Here is a 22,181-nt window from a genome sequence, read left to right on the forward strand (position 1 = left end):
TAGCTTGAAATTGTAATGGATCATTCCCAGAACCAAAACCTACATGGATGCAGACACACTCTGCTGCATTGCCACACTGTTAGACAGTTTATTATGTATAATGCTACTTCCCTGATCATGTGTTTGCTGTCGAGTCAGGCTCTGGTTTGGGGTATTTTTCTTTGCTTTTCTCCAGTTCCGGAAATGTAGGAGGAAGAGATGGTTCAGATCCTACAGTTAACAGACACATGTGTAATCTTTTTGAACCCACCAACAGGACTGGCCATGTGAGGAAGTGCTCCTCACCTGAAAAAAAAACGCAGAGTATCCAGTCATCAGTGCTGCTTAAAAAACAGAGCATGCTGTTACTAATGCCACTGTAACTTTTCTCAGTGCAGGATTGTGTTGTTTTTTTTCAAACAAGACAGATACAATCCTTCATTCCTCCCTCTAACAGAGAAGAAATCAGTTGAGGGTGTGACTGAAAGTAAAACCATTGGCCCCATTGAAGACCTCAGACTCTCCTTTGAAGGTTATATGTGACTTCATAACATGGTTTTTAGGCACATAATTACTAGTTGGTTTCCCAAGGCAACTTGATGCTGGTAACACATGCTGTCAGACCCTCAAGGCTTGCTTGTTCTGATTTTGCAATTGCCACTAACAGAAAGGCGTGAGTAGGAACCCTAGGGCTCCTGGTGGCACTGAAACACCCTCCTAATGCTGCCTTCCCTGCAGCCACCTGCTTTCAGGGTGTCAACCTGAAAAACGGTAGACTCCACTTTTTCTTTCTTCTAAAGAGCTAAATAATAGTATAGTTATAGTGGTATTGGTTATAGTGAGATCTTCCTTACCCAAAGAGTTTCTGCCCCCAGTTATAACTTATTTTTAGGTCTGACACTGTCCTGCCTGAAGTCCTTTCTCAAGTGTTCTACCCCACTGAAACCAGCTCCCTCCACTTTTTTTATTTATATGTTGCTTCTGTTTTACTTAACTATTCCTACATTTATTCAATGAAAAGCGTTTATAATTTTTGAGAATTTTTAATTACTGCTATTCAGTAAATTAGTTATGCTTGAATTATTAATTGCTGCTACTGTTGTTACAGCTCCTGCTGTTATTAATAAACCTTCTTGGCATTTATTAATAAACCTTATTGACATTTCTTCATGACATTTAAAGAGAATTATGACATTTAAAGGGAAAATGAGGTTGTGTAACCATGCTTACAATATGTTTTGCAATTTATATTTATAAAGTAATTTAGTTCTCTTAGGAACATATAAAAGCATAGAAGACATCCAAACATGTAATTTTTTATTCAGCATCTCTATCTCTGTGACATAAATATACTTATTACTCATTACCAGGCAAACTATTTTCTTTTTTAAATCCCATGTCTCTAGTAATAACCAGTGTTGTCATTAAGGGGATTCTGGGAAGGAAATACTCATCACCAAAAAGCACAAAATCCCATGTACTTTACAGAAAGAAAGATCACTGATTGAAGACTGACTTCTTCAGAAATTTCTGAACTTGTGCGTAGCTTGTAAAAATTCCCCACCCACATTAATCTCTTTGAAGAACACTCTCACAGAGCTGCTCCTTCCATTTCTTGCTATAAAACTGTCAGCTGAGTGTTTCATGTTGTGATACAGCTCTCTATATTACAGGAAATCGACCTAAGTAGTTTTCCTCTGAGTATAAAAGAAGCAGATAAAATGCATTAACCCTTTCAATGCATCATATATTTACACACTTGTAACTTTGCAGGTCTTAGAACAAATAAAAACAGTCTCAATGGGAAATGGCAATGGTTGTGGGGAGGGTATTTTTTATTAAGAACCTTTTTTCTACTCATTAGGTAGTTATTTAAATTTATCCCCAAAAGATAATATTTGTGGATATTTTCATCAGTGGTCCTTCTTTACAACACTGCTGTTTCTAACAGCCACAATTACTATTTTTTCCATAGTAAACATTAGCATACTCTCTCAGCTTAGAAAATAAACACATTTTCACATTTTTCTTCTTGATTTGACAGCCTGGTATGTTGCTGGAACAGAGCTGTGTCCATGAGCTAAGATCCAGCTCTAAATTTTCAATGTGTGGTCGATATTTCTGATTTAGTTCTTGCTGAAACCTCTTGCTAGATTGTTAAAGATGTGCACGTTGCAAGAGATTAGGAGCTTTGAATAAGGCTATACAAATTCATAATTCTTACCTAATTTCCCTAGTCATCTAGACAAAGAGAAAAACTTTAACTGTAATAAGGAAATCTTGCACTGTGGAATTCTTAATAAGTCTTACTGTCATGCACATTATATTTTATCGAAACACCACTCACTTGAAAGTGTCCTAATATTTTAAATTAATAAAATTTACTTTGCAGTACAAAGTGGAGAAGGCAGCACAGGGCCCCTCAGCTTAAGCCATAATAAGAGGTGAGCAGGTATTTTAAACTCAAGATCCAAATCCCAAAATGTACACCATTAGTTCCATCCATCGGAATTTTTTATCTACTACCAATGAATTTTGCATTCTTCTCCAATAAATCCTCTATGTGTGCTATATTCTACAGTGAGCTGAACTCTGCTGTCAGAACAAGTGAGTAACATCAGGTTGGAAGGAGCTGCATGCTGCAAGACCATTTTATATCACTGCATCTGACTATACTGCAAAGCAACTAAATGAAATCATTGAACAGGTACACATGCAGCTCATAAAAAACCAGCATGAAAACCATCTTCAAAAGCAAACTAGGTCATGTTTCAAGGGAAGAATTTTTGACCTTCAAGTGTCACTCACAAATAGCTGCAAATAGCCCCTAATTGAGATAAAAAATTCCCAACATTTCTACTGTGAGAAAACGTTAGGTTTCTTTTACTTTGTACTCAGTCATATATTCTCATAAATTCTGAACTCCAGCTTCTCATTGCTCCACTTCTCACTCTCTTCCTTGAGGATATGAACACAAGCATCTGTGGTATATCATTGTCATTTTTCAATAAGTTCAAACATTTAATGGTTATTGTTGAAGTCAACTGTCCCGTATTCCATTTTAACATCTGAAACTATTTATCCTGGGAAAGGCAGAAATAAGAGAATACACAATTACTTGCACAGCACCAACCTGGATTATGGAAAAAACCCAAACTTTAACACCTGCAAAAATACAATAACATTTCTTAAATTAAAAATTCCACAGAGTGACAGTTTTACTCAGCCTAAAGTTCAATAATCTATGCAAATGTTCTTATGATTCCCAAAAATGTACTTCAGATTTTTCAGGAGGAAATAAGAACCAAAGGGTTTGATATCAGGTCTGCACTTGAGGTCACTTAGGTGTGTATAATCTACACATTTTTCTCTGTGGCTTATGTAAAAATCATACAAGTACTGCCCTGACTATTCAGGGTAGTTATCATAAGGAATATAGTAGTTCTCAAAAGCTCTGTAAGGAAGGCTTCACTTGTTAGGACTACAAATGTATAGCAGGTAGAAGGAAGTTCTACAACACTGAAGGCAAAGCTCTGATTTCTTTTCCCCTCCTCTGTGAACATGCAAGTACAACAGTTGGGTTAAGATGGGAGAACAAATTCTCTTTTAGTTTTAGGTCTGAGCTCATCTCTGGCTCCCTGCTAAGACACCCACAGGATTTTTTATCATAGTGAGGGACTTAAGCAATTTGTGAAGATAATTTCTCCAAGCAGGAGTCATGTTAGTCCCTTCAGCCCTTGCCTACCAATACTAAGGGTAAAAAGTAGAAATACAGAACTTACCTGCATAAGGTTACATATATGTCTTTCTGTAGCCCCAGCTTGAATGTGTACTAAACACGTTCCTGTGGTGATTAACTTTCTCAGTCATATTTTCCATAGCTACCCTTTGCTAATATAATTGCGGACTATATTACATAGCTGGACAGGAAAGCTCCAAAAAGTTAAGAATCCATGAGGAGAGACATGCAAATTGAATTTTTCTGAAGCCTGGCAAAAAACACATATTTTATTATTTTATTATTTAGTGAATCCTTCCCTCCCCCCACTCAATTTTCCTCCTGCCAAACCGAGCAGACATTTATCTTCTACCTGCTCTATGTTGACCTTTAACTGGTTCCTCCTGAGAAAGAGAGTCTGAAGAAGTTTGTGGGTGCTGCCCTGGCTGGGAGCATTGCCAAGTAGCTGGCCATGCCCCTGTGTTCTTCTCCAGCTCTCCCCCAGGGCAGGGATCCCAAGTGTCTGCCCCTGGCAAGGCCCTGAGGAGGCCATGGGGGATGACTATGAAGCACCTGTGCATACCCAGGGCTGTTCTCCATCAAGTAATGGCTCTGAGTACCAGGCCTGCTGCCTGGCACTGCTTGTGGCATGAGGAACTAGTCTGCCTGAAGAAAGAATATTTCTGCAGATTTCTGCAAACCAGAGCAGAGGAGAGAACCCATCTGAGCCAAAGGGTAGCAGAAATCCAACCAGCTGTTGTTCATACATAGAAATGACATACAAATGGAATCAGCAAAAAAATATTGCATCCCCCCGTTACGTTAGCAAGATTTGTTGTGGACGTTGTGGATGTCCCCTCCCTGGAGGTGTTAAAGGCCAGGTTGGATGAGGCTTTGTGCAGCCTGGTCTAGTGTGAGGTGTCCCTCCTCATAGCAGGGGGTTGGAACCTGATGGTCTTTAAGGTCCCTTCCAACCTTAACCACTCTATGATTCTGTTATTCTATTATTTGAGAATTACAGAAGTGCACTAGATGGAAGAGTTTGGGCATCAGGCTACCTTGTCTTCTGGCCCTGTGCATTGCAGCAAGATTCATAATTCCTCTGGTCTTCCATATTTGAAAAGATGACAGCAGTTTTTGCCACCAAAAAAGTAATGGAAAGGGACTTGCAGTATGTAAAAAATATTTCCAATTCATGTTTTATTGCCTTCCTTCCTACAGTCAAAGTGGACAAAGCATGGATGATAAACATAATTTTTAAAAAAAGAACTATCTCACAGACTGCTAGAAAATAAAAAATTAATGAAAGTCTGGGAATAAAAGTTATTAGCTCTCCCCCAAGAAAAAAAAAGCTATAATAAAGAAAATATCCAGAAACTATGAGAGGGTGCCTTAAAATGTGTATTTTATAAATATAGGTCATTTTGCAATATGAAGATAATCTCAAAGGCAGTTTGCAATAACATCCATTCCTTTTTTGTGCTAGTGTCCTCTTTACTAGCTCAAGTTTTCATTACTTACCAGGGTCAAATCTTTTCTTAAAGAAGTAGAAGGAACCTGGGACCTTGAGCATGAAGACTCTGGAGTTCATGTTCAAATCTGATCTCTAGATTTTTCATTGGAATGGCCTCCAAGCTGTACTTGAACATCTGTGCAGCCCATTGCTCTGGCATGTCCTCTTGGATTTCTTACAGTCAGTTTAGACACAAGTGGAGGAAGACCACAAGTAACTCATCTGCTTTTCCTGGGCATCTGCTTTTCCTCCACCTCCTGGGGTACTGGCTCTAGCCCTGGTTCCTCAGATTGGCCACAAGTTCCACTGGAAAGCAGGTCCCTCTGAACATCTTTCTTGTGTTACAGCTTCAGAAAGCAGCATCTCCATTGCATAGACAAGAGAGACTGTAAAGACAGGGAAGGCACTGCTCATCAGTGCTTAAAGGTACAACTAGGATTTATGAACTTTGAATCAGAAAAGGAAGATAAATTTGAGCAATTGTGTTATAGCTCCTCTATGGTTCACCATTAGGATTTCAGTATAACAGAAGTGATAAGCACTTAAAGAGTAACTTGGGCAGAATTTTTGGTGCCCACAAGAAAAAAATGTTTTCCTGTAAAAGCAACTCAGTTGTCATTAAGTCCTAGGACTGCACAAATTGCAGTGCCAGAGGCTGTTGCAAAGGGATAGAGGAGAAGAGGGAGAGATGGTTTTAAAAAGCTTCAAACACCCATCTCATGGTTTCTCATGTTTTAGAACTGTCACTGGGCAGTGTGACAAAAACTGATAAACCATATAAAAAAATTTGCCCAATTGAAATGTTGCCTTCTAAAGAACTTCTGTTCAAAAATTTCTTGTCCAATCAATGTCACAATTTCCATGGTAGTATTAAAAGTGTACTAAAAATAAAAATTTATGATCAGCTTTTATTGCAAAAACCTCATTTTAGTAATATTGGAATTTTCAGCTGAAAATTCTCATTCGGATAATACACTGATTTATTTTAAAAATGAGAAGAAGGTGAGTCTGGAAAGTCTAAAGAAAATTGCAGTTAATCAAGTGAGAAGTTTGCTGCCTCTAGATTGTCACTAGTTTTTCCAGTGACCCATATTTTAAACCCCTGCAATCACTCATGAACAAGCTCTATTTGAAGAAGATGTCTCTGTCATTAAAGCTTTAATTAAATCTGGCATTTCCACTTTTTTATTGTTTATTTTCTAATAGAGTTCAAATTGTGCTCTGCTTCTGTCTCTGATAGATGGCATTAGGAGTCTTAGCCACTATCTCACATGAAATTAGTATTGAATGTTATGGGTCTGACCAGCATCATATTAAGCTCAAACTCTCCTTGATTTCCACCAGTTTTGGGCTGGGGTCTATTGCTTATATGAATGCATTGCCCTCTGTTGGTCAGACATATCCCACAGAGCATCACAGCAGACAGGAAACCTAACCATCTTCACCTTGCCAGTTAGGAAGTTTATATTTCTATGTATGCTGAACAACTAGACAGACTACAGGAATTTAAAAATATATAGCGTACTTTCTAAGACTGTTTTTTTATTAATGGCCTTAAAGGTCCTTTTTTATGTTCTTACAAGGTGTTACTGCTTTGCATCTCTTGATCTTGCCACTGAAATCATATTCACACACTTCAAAATACAAAGGGAGTTTATGCTTCTCCCAGGAAATTATGCTACAGTTCTGTGCTGCACTTGAGTGTAGAACCACAGTGATAATTGCTGGAGTGAAGCTCAGAGGAGCAGGAAGAGAGCATGAGGCAGCCTCAGCAGTGCTCTGGACAGCTGCAATGCCACCAGACAACCCCATGGCACCCTTCAGTGTGCACATTTGAAGCTGATTGCCTGCACATGCACAAACACGCACACATAATCCTAATCAGGCTACTACTAATTAGGCATCAATGTCTAATTGACAGCTTTGCTGCTAAATTATCCATGTATATTGTTCTTAGCAACATTAGGGGTTTATTGCTCACTAACCGAAAATCATGTATTGATTCATGTATTAACTGGTGTTTTCATGCATTTAAGGTAATCCCTTACAAAGCAGGTCATTTTGTGAGTGGCAAAATGAACAAAATCTGGTTGCCTATGGATTTGTAATTGAGTTCCCATGTGGACTCTCTAATATTTAATAAGAATTGAAGTGCAGTTACCATCCTTTCCACAGTGGGAATTTTAATAAGGTTTTTCCTAATCTGCTCACTTGTTTTCACAAAAAATTGTAGAAGCTTCATATCCTCGAGATACCCCTCAGTCATTGTGGGTTCAAATTAACCAAATTAATGAGAGGGGACACCACCAGGTATGCACACAGACATACACATGCCAAGTGTGATTCCATAAGTCTCATCTGTTTGGGAATACAGGTTTCCAGTTTATACTGAAATCAAGTAAAAATGAAAGTTTAAAAAGAATTTGAGATAAAAATTAAAATGTTTGTGTTGTAGTATAATCAGTCTGGAGACAATCCAAGGGTCTAACCGCACTAAAATGGAGCTTCCCTCTTCTTCTCCATAAAAGCTGGCCCCACGTTTTGGCCATACATCAAGTACCAAGTAAGAAAATACATTTGGGGGAGATAACCAAGTAGCTCAGTGGGTTTTTTGGGGTTTTTTTGGTTGTTTTTTTGTTAGGGGGGTAAGGGCCCAAGAGAAATTGAGTCCCCTTCTGGTCCATGGGCATAGGAAGAAAACAGAAAGGTGACTGCCATAACCTCCCCACCCATCCAGGTGCACCAGCACTACAGCCCAGCCAGGCGTACTGCCCTCCTCTCCTCCAGCAGCATGGGCAGTGGAAATGTCCCCGGAGAGGGGGATCTTGGAGGTAAAATTAATTGTGTTTCTCAAAGTTGTTTTGCCTGGGATGTGTCACAGAAACAGCACAGCTCCAGCCACAGCTTCAAACTTTTCTCTCTAACCAAGGGAGCCAAAATCCATCATACTGTTAATGAGGCGTGAGGGTCTGATGTAATCATGTGAATGTAGATCTGCAGACAAGGACCCAAAACTTAGTTGGGCTCAACAGGGAAAAAGAAGACATTTCTAGTTACACACCTAAAATAAAGAGAAGAATAGCGTATGTAAGATGGAATTTGACAGAATTTTTAATTTCCTTATATTTCACTGGTTCACAGAGAACTGTTCTCTTTCAGCCATCTTAATGAGTTCTGAAATGAATTTTATTATTTTTTTTTTCCAAATGTGACTAAACTTCAAAAAGTTGAGGCAAAAAAAGTTCTGTTATTTATAGTGAACATGTATTTTGAGAGCCTACCTCCATCTGTGTCTAAGGAAAATCAAGAGGTAGTAGCCACACCTTTCCTTGCTGGAAATTCACATAAACTGGTTCTTTCTGGGAATACGTTCAAAACCTAGGAACTGTATAAAATTATCTCTCCTGTACATTTAGACCAATCTGTCTTTCCAGCCATCTGCAGTGGTCTTTCAAGAATGTGAAAAATGCCATATAATTTCAATAACAGGCTTCCACAATCCACTGTTTTACAGTTTTCCATGTACGCCCTAATTTGGCCAGAACTTGTCCCGGGTTTTAGGGGTTTGCAGTTCCTCTAGCTACAGATTTCAGGTCTCTCTGCACATTTATTGAGGGCAGTGAGAATTTTATCCACCTCTGATTATTTCTTTTTTTCCTGCTTGGATATGCCAGGGTTACTGGTAATACAAAAACTCCGTGCAGAACAGCTCAGGATGAAAATCTAATTCAGAGAAAGTAAGAAACAGCTCACCACATTGAACTCCCTCTTCAGTCAGATCTCTGAAGATACTGGCATGAACTCTCTCTTGCACGACATACATTTAACTTTTTTAAGAGTATCATCACTACTAAGCAATCGTTTGCATTTATTATCACTGCTCAATTCAAAGGCTGATGCCAGGCTGTCTGAAGGAAGGAAAGTACATGGTGTATTTTTTAAAAATCTTTTGTTTGTTTGGAGTTTTCCTTAGGTGTTCTTTCTTTTTTTTTTTTTTTTTTTTTTTCCTCTCTCTCTCTCTCAAGTTCTGTTCTAAGAAAAGGAAAGCAGGGGATTTACTAAAGGCAAGGCAAGTCGGTTAGTTATGAGTCACCTTCATGACTTATAAAGGGTCTCAAGTTATTTGGAGCGGGCTTTCTTCACCTAACTTGTACTGCAAGGATATCAGACAACCAGCCAGACCAACAGACATCTGTGGCAACTGCTCCTGCCTCAGTTGCTTTTTTTTCATTTTTTGTATGCCTTATTTCTCTCTGTCTCTCGCTGTCCCTCTCTCTCTTCAGAAGAAAAAAAAACAAACACAACCCAAGCTCAGTGATCATGGTTAACCTGTGAGATGGAACAAAGGAAGTCTGTGGCCTTCTTTGCTGCACTGGTTTTGCTTGCATCTCTGTGTAAAGAAACTGCCTTGTAGCAGGTAGGTTTTTCAGTTTGGTTCTTCAGCTTTTTTGTTTATTTTTGTGTGTGCTCCGTTTTTAAATGAGCTCAAGGGTTACAGGAGATGGGAGCAGGCCAAGGGAAGGGGCCCTAGGGCAGGGTTTAGAAGCCTCAAGAGTCAGAGAGGACAAACTTCAAAACATCTGCACCCATGCAGAAATACTCAGGCAGGCATCCTAATGGAAATATGCCTTCAGCCATCCAGATTAACACATGTTTAACTAGCCTCAGCTGAATATAAACCCAGTCCCCTTGCTGTCTTTGCATTCACTTTTAAAGGTGGCTACACCTCATGTAACTGATGGGACAGCACACACTGGAAAGGTGTCTGCAGACAAGTAAGAGGACATGGGAGATGCTTGCTGCTTTTTAGCTCCTGCACGCCTCCTTTTTTTGTTTTGAGATTGTTTAGAAGACCATGCGATATGAAGTAGCATTTGTACAGTGTTTCAGTTATCTGTTTAGAAGAGGTTTATGGCTAATTTGCAGTTACTCTCTTGCCTACAGCTTGCCAGAGACATTTTGAGGTGGGGAAAAGTAACTATACAGTCTTACCTAATTTTGGCCATAAAAGTAGTTTTAATCAGGGGACTGGTTCTGGTCCTCATTTTATAAATAAGTATCAGAGAAATGTCATCTTTAAAGTATTCCCATTAGTCTTGCATCATTTACTTATTGTTTGGTTTCATTATATGTTTTTTAATGAGGATGTTTAAAATGTCCATATAATAACTTTCTGTAACAATCTTGAAATGCATATCCATACTGACAGACCAGGAGTTCCATGCACAGTATTAATACCTGTCTGGTGAAAAAATCTAAGGTTTAACTTGGTTGTAAAAATTTGCTCCAAACAAAAATTTGGCATCCAATATCTAAGATTAATCATTTATTTTATTAAAGTTTTAATATGGCTATGACTGCTTTTAATTTACAAAGGAACAAGCAAAGTAACAGAAATAGTCTTTAAAAAAAATCCAGTTACTTGATCCACAAAGTGAAACAGAGGTACATTTGATTTTAGAGAGAGGTTTTCAGTAGAGAAAAGCCTCTTTTATCCACATAGGCATCTTTGGAGCTCTTCCAGTATCTTAAGTAAGAGGCTTGAATTAAATTTTTTTCTAAGTGTTTTAAAAAGAAAATCTCTATTTTGTGAGAAAATAGAGGATAATGGAGTACTAATCCTCCTGAAAATGTAAGTAGGGTACCTGGAAATGGATGTCTGCTGTATTACTTATGTGTAATGGCTTTTGCAGGTAATTAAAACAATTACAGAATGTGGTAATTATATTAACCTTAATTATTTTCAGCCAAAATCAGTTTTCTGCTGTTCAAGCATAAAAATATCTTTGAAACGGGAACATTTCATTTTGATCTTATTTTTTACAAACAAGATTTTTTCGGTACTGCAGAGGAAGACATTAAAAAGCCACACTTGTATACTATACCGAATCTTAGTTTTGGCAAATAAAAGGAAATAACCATTTTCAGAGGGCAATATGCAGCTTTCTAAGAAAGATATCAAATATGTGAACCATGTTACCCATTGGCCAGTGACAACTCCTCTCTCTCTGATTAATGTCTATCTATATTTATAGGCAAGCAAATGGAGACAAAAGACTGGGGCTCACTAGGTCTGTTTAAAACCTAATGCAGTCAGCTTGGGTTACTATTCTTTAACTTCAAAGCATCAGGCTTGGGGTTCTATCACAGTCCGATTCCTCCAACATGACTGTGAGTGCACAAAGACACATGCATGAGCACCGCAGATTTCTGGCCCTGGTGAACTGCCTTTTCTCTCATGCACCCTTCCCACAGAAAAGGGATTCATAACAGAGATAATTGCCCAACCCTAAGCACCTTCACATGAGGCTCTCCAGAAGGCAAGGTTCTAAATTTTTTTCTGTTTTGAAAAAAACCTTTTATCTTTTCTAAATTGGCTACCAAATTTTACAGTTGGAATTACTTTCCTAGCCTGCATGTGGTTTTCATTAAAAATTTCTATTGGGAAGTACTATCAAAGCTGGCATGTCCTCTTGCTATCAAAAGTTTGAGTTTTACCCCAGATTCATGACAAAGGATCCCCTCTGGTTAACCAACAGGCAAGTAAGATTTGGTCATTTGGACTGGAGGAGCAAAACTGCCTAATAACCACATAACTAGACTAACAATTGTGCTGGATGCTTCTAGTCCAAGTCCACTCAGACCCTTGAGTGCTGTCCAATGATGTATAAGTGTACAGGTGGGGAAATGAGCACTTGTCACATTTAAAATTAGTAGTTTATATTGTACTCATGGTAGTACTTCTGAAAGGAATCTGAACAGAGATTATGGTGTGGATGAACTGATTAACCATTGATATTCCACTGATCAAAACAAATCCTAGGCTAGAGAACAATGAGTTACCTACACTTGAACATACTTTTTAAGTGCCTTGGTAACTCATAGATTTAATTTTTTTAAATACATTAAATGCAAAAATACATGATTATGTCCAATCTTACATATTTTTTAAGATAAATTGCAGAGTAAAGTTACTGTAATCTATAGAAGTACAACTCAACATTTACTTTTCAGTAATGCCACAGGTCTCAGTGAGGTCTCCATCAGTTGCATCAATATTGCAGCAGAAATTAAGATAAACATTGTCACATACTGAGGAAATTACAAAGAAAAGAAAACAAATATATGTGCATATTTGCATACAAGAGCAGAGAAAATCTTGTCAAGGTTTACTGGTTCTACTTTTGTTTTGATTGCATATAGTACAAAATAAGTCATCCAGCCTCTCAGTTTATCCCAGCTGTCTCACAGGCTCTTCAGAAAGCACTAGCAGATTTCCTGAAGCTGCCATAGCAGAAGTTGAACTTTAGGAGGTAATTGAAATAGGAGAGAGGAACTATGGATGTAAAATATTTGTCTGAAGGAGGGTGGTCTGTAAAAAGGTATGAGGAGAAGTAGACTGGAATAGAGATTTCAGTGGGAAGGGACCTACAGTGGTCACTTAGTCCAACTGTCTGAATGCTTCAGGGCTGACCAAAAGCTAAAGCATGTTATTAAGGGCATTGTCCAAATGCCTCTTAAACACTGACAGGTTGGGGCATCAATGACCTCTCTAAGAAGCCTATTCCAAGTAGATGAAGTACAGTAAGGAAGTACAATCTGTGAGGTGGGAGGCGGGAGGAGAACCAAGAAAGAACAGTTACAAAAAGGCAAGGTGGGACAACTTTTTCATATATGTCTGACTGTCAAACAGGAATAAAATAATCAAAGGGTAGAGAATCTAGCCTAAGACATCAATTCTGATATGGGCAGCTTCTGTGGAGGCAATAGCATTGAAAGCAGATAGGAAGTCTGAAAATAAAATTAAAACACACACCTACCTGCGGTCACTACCACAGAAGAAAGAATAAAGAAGCAGATGAGTGGATAGGGCCTGCTGATCAGAGATCAGCAGATAAGGTAGGAAGAATAAATGTGTTATTCTGACGTTAGTGACTGAAGGGACAGAGTGCTAGAAAGAGGAAGAGGGAAATCACACCAGATCTTATTAGTTTTTTCTTTTTTTAATGTTTCAAGGGAAATAATAGGGGATTTTATTTTATTATATTTAAGCATAAGTAGATGGTCACCATTTCCATTGATGGGAAGGCCACATTTTTAGATATGTGTGAGAAGGCAGCAGTATATGTATTTGTTCATGTAATGGAAATCTGACAGCTGTACAAAAGGCTGTTACAAAGGTTCAGCAAGAGGAAACACATGTCATTTCTCACCACTTCCTGCTAACGCATGATTTTTTTTAATTACTTTTTTGTTTTGCCTTTAGCACACAGAAGCAAAACAGTTTGCAGCGTTGGAGGTGCTATGCAGCTTTTAAACCCAAAATTAAAATGCTAGGGTGCCAGCCTAGGCAAAACTATTCCATTGCAGAAGTCCAAGATCATGGGAATAGAAAAGCACCAAAGACAAAGGCTTGTCTGTGATTCTGGCTACCCACTTACCCACTTTTGCTAGAAGGGCTGCAGAGAGAAATGCTTCCTGAAGTCTCTTGCTTCCCTCACTGCTCAACAGCAATGCTAGAAGTAGGCATGTGCAAGCACAGCACTCCTTCAGCTTCTTTAGAGAAAAATATTATTAGATCTATTCCAGTGACTGATTTCAAAAACAGCCCTTCTCCAAGACCAAATGCAGAGAAGACAAACTGAAAAGACAAGTGTCATCAACCACAACGGCTACTGCAAACCACAAATAAAAATATTAACTTTTTCAGCAAAACCCATAGGAGTCTCTGGCAAACTCTAAAAAGGTATGAAAGAATCAGGATTTGGAAAGCTTGGAGTTGCAACCAGAAATACATCTAAGAGAGTGAAAATTTGTAAACATGTTCTACAAATACTCTTGGGGCAACAGACTCAGAGGTAGCAAAGTTTGCTTCTTGTAGCAAATGTCTTGTCCTACTGCCTAGTGCGATCCTTATCCAAAGCTTCATGAAGCCGAATCTACTGTCCCAACAAGAGGACATTTTGCATCAAGCCTTTCATAGAGATGTATGCCCAGTAAGTGACAACAAGTGAATAAGGAGTCATTGAGAGACATTAAAAGTACAATAATTGATTCAGAGAATAATTTACATTTGAAGGATCCCCGAAGGTCATCAAATCCAAAGCCCTGCTCAAAGCAGGTTCAATCCACAACAAATTCAGATAAGACAATAGTCTTTTATTAACATAATTAATTTGTTTGCGTTCTTCCTAAAAAAAAAAATTAAAAAAATAAGAAAAAGGAATTTTTACACACATACCACATATGCACATACGACATGAAAGACTACTGATGTAGAGGTTTAGAAACTGTTCACTTCATTGCCCACAAATGCAAATGTTACCCTACAGGTCTCAGTGTCTGACTTCAGTAGTTTAGCCTAAACACTCAAGAGAGCTCTGAATCATCATTTTAAATCTGAGGTCTGGAAATTTCTAAACCACTTGTTTCTGCCTACCAAAATTTTATATTCATCTTGGAATTTTCGTTTGCCACTTACATATCACAACCATGTACTTGGCTGGTTTCATTTAGAGTGGCACAAAGTGAAAGGTAATTTCCCTAAAATCTCTAAATTAGATCACAGTCTTACTATGACATTTTAACTTCCTCTTAAAACATGTGTTAGTAAGAGTAGGGAACTTATAAAAGTACATACGTTTCTTTAAATTTACATACAAAAAAACATCTCCAAAATTGCGTCTTTTATAATGTCTCATTTCCCACATTGTTTTTTCTTGTTACTTTTTTCTTAAACAACAGTAAATGTGTTTTGTTTTGTTTTTTTAGAAGTGGTTGCTGGGAGACCAAACAGAAAGCAAACAAGATTCAACAATTTATGAACCCTGCCCAGGAGACGATACTTTATTTTAAAAAGATGGAGAAAGGAAACTGTATTTCAGTCAAGTCATATTTAGCAGACAACTAACTGGGCATTACCTAGGCCTGCTTGGTGAGTCTGCTTGGAATGACTGTCTCAACTATTCCATCCTTATTACCAATGTAAGTAACTGAGAATTGTAATAAAATGTTAGATAATTGGATATAAAATGAGGATTCTCTAACCTTTTTTCTACTGAATGCACTTCTGCTTCATAATGCAATTTTTTTTTGCAGATTTTTGAAATATTGCATAGAAATACTGCTTTCTAAATCTGTTTTCTGTGTTAGTTTTCAAGATAGAGTTCACAGCAGACTGAAGGAATTTTAAAAAAATGTTTAACTTTGGTAAAAAAGTATTCAGCACTTACTAATTTTATGGTCAAAGCATCAATGAATGGTTAATGTCAAGACGCGATTAGCAAATGATGTGAAGTTCAACACAGACAATTATTCACAATAATCTCACTCTAGCCTGCTGGAACAAGGGTATAAGCAATGTGTATAGATCCTAGAACCGGAACTATATTTGTCCAACAAGTTTAATCTCTGCTTAGCACTCATATATTCCAGAATCCAAATTAATATTCATTGCTTAATCACAGACACTGGTGAAACTATGATTATTTTTTAATCTCATTTTCTTACATCCTGTTAAACAGTCAGCTCTCCTGATAGGCATTTTGTCTTACTGAAATAAAAATAACCTCAAGTAGATTTTGCTTTTGTTCATCTTAGGTTCTTACTATTTTGAGTAATTTGGCTGATATTAGAAGTCTTTATTAACTGATATCGAAAAGGATACAAAATGATGCAAGACCATACTACAATCTGTACTCCATCTGCTCATTGCAAGTAAAGCAGCACAAACAAATGCAGTAAGCAGAATAATACAAGTCCTTCAGAGAAGAAGAATAGTCAATATACTCCTGTTCTCTAGTTCTCTTATAACTAAAACAATGCAGGTTTGACTGTACAGCAGATGGTTCCTGTGTATTTAACTAAGTACAATCATTTTAACTGTGCTGTTTCTCCTCTCTTAGACATATTCTTCATATATGCATTTGTCTTTTTTTTTTGTCTTTTTTTTTTTTTTCTTTGTAGGTGTATCAAGGGGAAATAACCAGTGGTTTCAGTTCTTTGTGTCTCATACTCCAGTCTCTGGAGTTCTTCTGTAGGCTGTATGTTGTTAATGCTAATCGTGATAGGGGTTTTTACCTCTGACTGACTCCTACATGTTAGCATTAACACTGTATCATGCCTCTTACCAGAATTCACATGGAACAAACTGCTGCTGTGGGAGAAGAGAAATAATGAATCAGTCAGTGCTATGCTGGGAAAACCTCCATTCTTTGTGTAAAAAGATGAGTTGTTCTGCACACAAGCATGCTTGCTAGAATGCTTGCTAGGTTTAAAGGCACTGGAAAAAGCAGGGGGAAAAGCAGCTTTATGTGTCAATAAATCCTTACTAGGATGCAGAATGTGTGATATTTTGAGCACAGCAACATGGTTTTGATTTTGTTTTGTTGCTTTTCAGATCTTCTGATTTTACTCCCCACAAAAAGATTCCATTTCTTCATTTTATTTAGGAAATAAAAATGTTTAATTAAACTTTTGGCGCATATAACTGTGCATTCTATTCATTTCTATAGAATTGTATTATACACAAGAGAAAAACTAACAGAAAATGTTTCTCTGGTGTAATAGTTAGTTCATCAGGAGAAATGGGCCAATGGGTCATTAGGAGAAAATGAAAACATTTTATTTTAGGATTACAAGTGCATTCCAAACTTTTAGAAAAAATCTCTGATAATTTCAGAGAGATAGGAAAGTATTGTTATAGTCATTTTACAGAAGGTCAAAATAGGTACTGAATACACACAAAAACTAAGTGACAGAGCCAGTCGTTAAAACTGTCTTTTGCTTTAATTATGTCTGTTTAATGAATAGTTTAGTTATGAAGCATTAGTTTGATGGGGGAGCAGAAGGGGAAACAAAAAACCTCCAAGTACTCACTTTAATTATTAAAAGAAGTAAGGTTAACATTTGTACTCTATCAACACATAAACCCTTTCCTGTTCACAGTGTTTTGACTGTGAAGCGGCAACAGGAGGTGTGATTACAGAGCACCTTGAGACCACAGACTCTTAGAATCAATGGCCTCACATATAAAACTGTCTCACATATGAACAGTCTCACTGAATATCATAGTTCCACTCAGACAGAACCGCTGCAGGGTGTCAGTGTTTTCCAAATCAGGTTGCAAGTTCAGTGGCTCCCCTGGGGATGCATGCAACCGGGGGCCATGACCACCAAAAAGCAAAAGCCATCCTCATCCTCTCCAAAGTCAGAGCCACAGCTCTGAAAGGGAATTCTCAACGTGGTGAAGCACATTTTGTTAAAGAAAAGTGCATTCCCATTCATTTTGCTGGAAAAACAGCTCTGAAAGTCGGGAGCAAACTGTGGCGAAAGAGAGGAAGAGAGTTGATAGAAATCCTCATTTCTTTGGACAAGGGTGAAAGTGCAGTGCACTTTGATTTCCCTCTCCAGTTGAGGCAAGATTTGGCAGCATCCATTTTCCCCCTGTAGCCAAGGTGGTCCCTGAGCCCCCTAGAAACTGGAGAGTTCCAGGCTCACAGGTCACTGCTGCTTGTCTTCTCCATGGTGCAGTTAGCAGAGAACTGGCAGTAAGCCGGGCACTGCCCCGGTGTGGTTGCAGTACTTATGAAGCATCTGGCTGCATGACAACACGGAAAGTCAATTTCAGAGGGAATATTTCTGTGATCTGCAGAAATCTGGAGATGCTGTTGAACATGTCTCCACAACCTAAATTTCCCCATGGGTTGTATAGATTAAAGTGGAGTATGAATTAAATTATGACATTTATTATGTCAATTGTGCTCACAAAAGGAAAATGCTACATATTTCTCTTGAATCCCCATTGCCTTCAAAAGAGTTTCATCTACCACACAGTACCCCAAGCCTGCAACCAGTAACAGTCTTCTTCCCCTTCTTCAGAGGCTTTAAGGAACACCAGAGTGGTATACATGGAGTACAGTAGCATCTATCATATATAGACACGTGTCAATAGAAGGTATATTAAGAAAGAAATTGGGCCTTGACACTCACTGTTCTGATTTGTAGCCGTGCCATAAAATCAAATGTACATTCCCTTACATTTTCTCTCCTTGAAATGTAAGCTGAGTAACCTGCAAACTTAAGAAATAGATAGCGGATGTAAATATGGTTATTAGACCATTTATATGTATTTTTCTGCATAGCTGATTGACCAGAAAATCAGGCATATTAAATTGTAGCTATTATATTAGCAGATATTTTTTAAAACTCAAGTTTTCTTTTTACTCTGACAAAAAATGTTAATCCTGTCCGTGACTGGGGTTAAATCTTGTGAGACACCACAGCATGATAGCATTACCATTTTCAGAGGGTTGGTGTTCTTCAAGAAATATTCACTGCCAGCTCTTCCCATTGAACGCCGCTACGATATTGAGCCCCTGTGTCTGGATTCCTAAAAAAACCTAACAAAATAAATGTAGCTGCACTAGCAAGTTCACTGCCTTCAAGTATGACAAAGTATTGTGATAAGCTGAGTGGTACAGCATTAGACAAGCTACCAAATAGCAGTAGGAGATTACTTCTTGCCAGAGGTTAAAATAGAAAAGAAAGCTTATTCTGGCTGCTATCATAAAAAGACTTGCTGTCTGTGATGACTGAGCATTTTTATCCCTTGCATGTGTTCTTTTTCCCAGGGCAGAGTTTCACTCCCTTGGTTAAAAAAACCAAAAAACACAACACTTTCTCTTGACATTTAATTCTTTCTGTTAAGAAGGAAGTCAGACTACATCATAATTGACTTTTCTATCTCTAAAATCCATTATAACAAGAATCACAGAATATTTCTTTGGACAAAATATCTCAGTTGGTCGGATAATGTGCATACAAAGCTGAAAATTACTCAGCTCAACCTTCCTACCACCACCCCTTAGGATCAAGACACCACAGAGCTTTAACCTTTGTATGGAGTCTCCTTTTTGGATAAAACCAACAAACAAAAGGGAAGGCTTAGGAGTCCTAAGCTCAGAACAAAAATTAAAACTTTCAAATCTCTTTCAAACAAGAAGTAGAAGGAGAAACAACTTGAATGTGAGAAGCCATGGAGCTACTACTGAGATGTGCAACAAGGAAGAAATCTTCAGTTCCTGCTTTTTCCTCTGCTGTCATAGAATCACAGAGTGGTTTGGGTCGGAAGGGAGCTTAAACATCATCTAGTTCCAACCCCCCTGCACAGGCAGGGACACCTCCCACCAGACCCCTGGATGCTCAAAGTGCCACCCAACCTGGTCTTAAACACTGCCAGGGAGGGGCACCAACAGCTTCCCTGGCAACTTGTGCCAGTGCCTCACCACCTGTCATGGTTTAGGCCCACACAGTGACAAAAAAACACAGGGATGCTCACTCACTCCTCCCCTGATGGTGGGGTGTGAAGGTGAACTGGAAGAAAAAGACCAAACTTGTGGGCTGAGGTAAGTACAGTTTACCAAGACAACACGAGGCAAGAAGAAATAATAGTAAAAGTAATACTAATAAAATACAGCATGATTGATGCACAATATAATTGCTCACCACCTGGGACACGATGCTCACCAGACTTCTGAGTTGTGATTCCCCTCCCCTGGCCAACCCTGCAGTTTATATGCTGAGCCTGACATCATATGGCGTTGAATACCCTCTTGGCCAGTTTGGGTCAGCTATCCTAGCTGTGTGACCTCCCAGCTTCTAATGAAAATTAACTCTATCCCAGCCAAAACCAGGACACCACCTTCATAATTAAAAAAATTCTTCCTTATTTATTCTATATCAGAATCTGGCCAGTGTCATCTTCTGTTCATGTATGTTGGCCTATATCACACACCCACCTCCCTTCTCCATCATCTGCATGTTGCAGAATGGTGGCTTCCTAGATTCTTTCTTACCTTTAGCTGGCTCTGCATTTCTTTTACTGAACAGACACTGTAAAAAGTGCCTCTTTACTCCTGAAAAGCAATTTAATAAAGAAGAGAAATAACTAAGAAGAGGACTTGTCTTAACTCTGCGATCTCTTTTGTCCATCTAACCTCCCTTAATCCCAGCAGTTTCTGGGATATATAGCCTTCAGTATAGAGAAATAACAGTATCTACTTTCTTTAATGTTTTAAACTGACCCGACATTGGTCTCTTTTGGCTAATTCCAATGGGGAAGATCAGGCTAGTCCCCATGGTAGGCATAAAATCACACACACATCTAGAATCCACACCCAGATCTTTGACATACCCAGGCTCATTTTGGTATTTTATATTACCCCGTTGCTTTAAGTTTGGTACATAGCTATAATTCCAGCTATATGTCAGAGCACAGCCCCACATAGCCAGCCAGGCTGGTACCACCCTGCAGCTCAGCTAAAGTACAGAAATCCTTAAACCAAATCGAGAAAGGAAGCATTAGTCTAGCCTAGATGCAGTAACATTCCTCTTGGTAGTCAATTTCAGCATTTTATATGCAAACACTTAATGGTGAAATGCAGAGATGGTGTGAGCTCTGGGATGGGTCTCCTTGTTGCTCTGTTGCTGTCATAAGCACAGAGTATTGTGTTCATTCATTCTCATGCTCATCCAAGAAATGTTCAGGACTTTTTTTGAGTAGCAGCATCATTTCTTACAGATCGAGTAAGGAGTACACACAATACCTTGTGATCTATCCCCCCCGAAAAACCCCCAGATATTTCTCTCTGCAAATGCAGCTCTGAATTCCTGTCAGAACTGAATCTACATCTACTTGGAAAAATGCTGTCACCAGCATATTGGTATAAGAAAGAAGTGGACACTACCTTCTATTACCCAGTTCTCTTTTTAACAGCTGCTGTCCTCTGCGAGAATTCTGGCACTTCTCAAAGATATCCTCTAGCTGCATCTCTCCCAAAGGAAGACCTGCCTTCTGCAGCCCACATAAGTCCAGATAAAATCATAGAATGGTTAGGGTTGGAAGGGACCTTAAAAGATTATCAGGTTCCAATCTCCCTGCTATGAGCACGGACACCTCACACTAGAGCAGGCTGCACAAGCCCCATCCAACCTGGCCTTTAATGGCTCCAGGGAGGGAGCATCCACAAACACCCTGGACAGCCTGTTCCAGCACCTTATTACCCTCATGGTAAAGAATTTCTTCCCGATGTCTAACCTAAATCTCCCTTCTTTCAGTTTAAAACCATTACCCCTTGTCCTATCACTACCCTCTCTGGTGAAAAGCCCCTCCCCAGCTTTCCTGTAGGCCCTTTCAGGTACTGGAAGGCCACTATAAGGTTCCCTCCCCCAGAGCCTTCTCTTCTTCAGGCTGAACAGCCCCAGCCTTTATGTGAGCTAGCACCAAGCTCTGCAGAAGTTTGAGCTTCCACGTTTTCGTGCAAAGATCTCCAGGGAAGAGTGGAAGTTAAATCTCCTGTAACCTTCAGCTAGCAGCCCTCAAGAGCATTTTTAGTAACGTAGTTCTCACTTGCAAAAGTCCCTTCCGCGGGGATTCACCCCGGTCCCCACGGGTCCACTCTTGCTCCTCTCCTGCAGGCAGGGCAGCACCTCTCCTCCCAGGCCACTGCTCCCACCTACTGGCGGGAGCTCCGCAGGTTCCCCAGACTCTGCTGTCAAGTCTTCGGCCAGACTTACACCCATAAAGGTCAGGAACGGGAAATGCCCTATATCCCTTCCAAACTGTTTCTTACACTGCACACTACAGAAGCCAGGTTCCTCCCTGCTCCAAAAAAAAAAAAAAAAAAACCCTACAGAAAGGCTCCCTGTCCTGACTTCACTGGGTTAGAATTATAGAATCAATTTTCTGTTGAGGGAAGCTGCAATTTTTGAGAAGACTGCAACACCTGATTCTGTAAGGCCAAAGTTAGTAAGACATTTTTGTTTAGTTTGTGGCCATCCGTGGGTATTTCCATAGCAACCAAGGCCTTTAAGTGCTTAAAGCTCACAAGGTTCTAGGACCAGGACAAGCAAAACCCAAAGCAGCTGGCTCAAGCTGGCCAAGAGAAGTATTCTATGCATGAAAGTCACCCT

The sequence above is a fragment of the Apus apus genome, chromosome 1, assembly GCF_020740795.1.
Source record: "Apus apus isolate bApuApu2 chromosome 1, bApuApu2.pri.cur, whole genome shotgun sequence".
Taxonomy (NCBI): Eukaryota; Metazoa; Chordata; class Aves; order Apodiformes; family Apodidae; genus Apus; species Apus apus.